The following is a 1,682-nucleotide window of genomic DNA, read 5'->3' on the forward strand; positions in this document are numbered from 1 at the left end:
TCAGCAGACTCCTGGAAGTACAGGAAGACCTTGCTGCACATCTTGCTTCATTGCAAACAATTTTTCCTTCAGAAGGACGATTTTTAAAACCTCCTTTCTTACATAATGGTGGTACAATTTTATCAATTCAAAGTCTGCTTTTGCATAGAAAAATGTGAGAGAGTGTTTAATTATCTTTTTAACTCTTCACATCCTTTCTGCCTCCCACTGGTGCTTTCTGATGCTCATTACCTTTTAGAGTTTACTCTTGAAAAAAGTGAAATCTGAGAGATGGATTTAAAAGTAAGGTTATGTTCTAATGGCTCTCTTGGACTGCAAACCCAAACCTTTTTTCAAGCCAACTTCTTATTTTCTACCTGATAAGCCAAACGTGAGTTTTGGAACAACAATAAAAACTGCGGGAGAACTTCCATCACTGAACATGTGAGCCTGACCTGACAGCACACTGATTGAAGGACAGAAATGCTCTATCTTTGGGATTCTTAAGTAGGTTTAAGCATTTAGCATGCTTTCCCCTGTTACACATGGGGATGTCTACAGGATATGAATAAGAATTGAACAAATACTAAATTTTAGAGTACAGTATCTAATTCTTTGGTTTGCGTTATTGGTAATTCAGAAAGAATGGTATTGTAAAAAGATGCTTTTAACAGAAGTACTTCCCCCTTGGGGAAACAAAAAACTGTCTTTTTCATCTTATCTCACAGTATAATGTGCTTTAGAATGAGATGCAGAGTTGTTAGTGTGACACTGGGTGACAAACAAAATGCACAAACAAAAAAAAAGTGCTTTTAGCAGACTCTTCATATCGCAATTTTATCTTAAATATACAGTCACATTCCAGTTTGGAAGAAATGCTGAAACAAGTATTCCCTAATTGTTTCTGGCTATAAAAATGTCTCAAGTCTCTTTCAAAAAGCCTTTGTGAAAACAATATTCAGTTTTTATTAACTCCTTAGGCTCTGTTCCTGCTAGACTACTTCCCAAGTTTATCTTCTCCTAGGCTTTCAAATGCTTGGAAGTTCTATGGTATTTTAAAAGTCTGTTTTAGTTGGGTCCTTTGTGACTTACTCAAAGTACAATATTGCCAAAAATAAGCAAATTGAAATGGGCGTCTTACGTCTGTGTGAATGCTGCCTGCTGAAAAAACAGGCTTTCTGTTACTCCATGGAAGAGTTGACCTCACTAGCACAATTTTGAGAGACTTTGGAAGTATTTTTAGGTTTAGACTTAACTCCTGAAACTGAAGCAATATCTGACCATCGAGAGAAACTTAAGTTTTCATATCTCCTTCGATCTTTGGCAAGATCAGAGGTTGCCTTAATTTGGACTCCTGCTGTAGAAGTCCGCTGTGCTTCCTGCTGGAAGTCCTGTAAGCCAGTGGAGAGGAGAACTGGCGAAGGAACCTCCAGTCTGGCTCCCTTGGCCATCTTCTAGAGAGCCTTTCCTGTTCTCTCTGCAGAGGCACTCGATACCTGCAGCCACACAGAAGCTGATGGTAATACCGGAGATTTGCAAGCACGTTTTTGTAACCTCACAGTTGGTCTCTGAGTTTGAATTGCCAAGCAGAAATGTTAACTGCTGTGCATACCTACAAGAGTCACTGATTTTGCAGTTCTTAAAATACGTAAGATAACTAAGCAATTTGTTCCGCAGTGAAGAATGAGTGGAATTATTCCTGC

General features: G+C 38.6%; 1 protein-coding gene across 1 annotated transcript in view; it reads left to right on the plus strand.

Annotated features, from left to right (window-relative positions):
• The window catches only part of LRPPRC (leucine-rich pentatricopeptide repeat containing), a 29,669-nt gene that overhangs the window by 7,739 nt on the left and 20,248 nt on the right, over positions 1-1,682 (plus strand). The gene's annotated exons all lie outside the window — the stretch shown is intronic.

The sequence above is a fragment of the Buceros rhinoceros genome, unplaced genomic scaffold (assembly GCF_000710305.1).
Source record: "Buceros rhinoceros silvestris isolate BGI_N320 unplaced genomic scaffold, ASM71030v1 scaffold23638, whole genome shotgun sequence".
NCBI classification, from domain to species: domain Eukaryota; kingdom Metazoa; phylum Chordata; class Aves; order Bucerotiformes; family Bucerotidae; genus Buceros; species Buceros rhinoceros.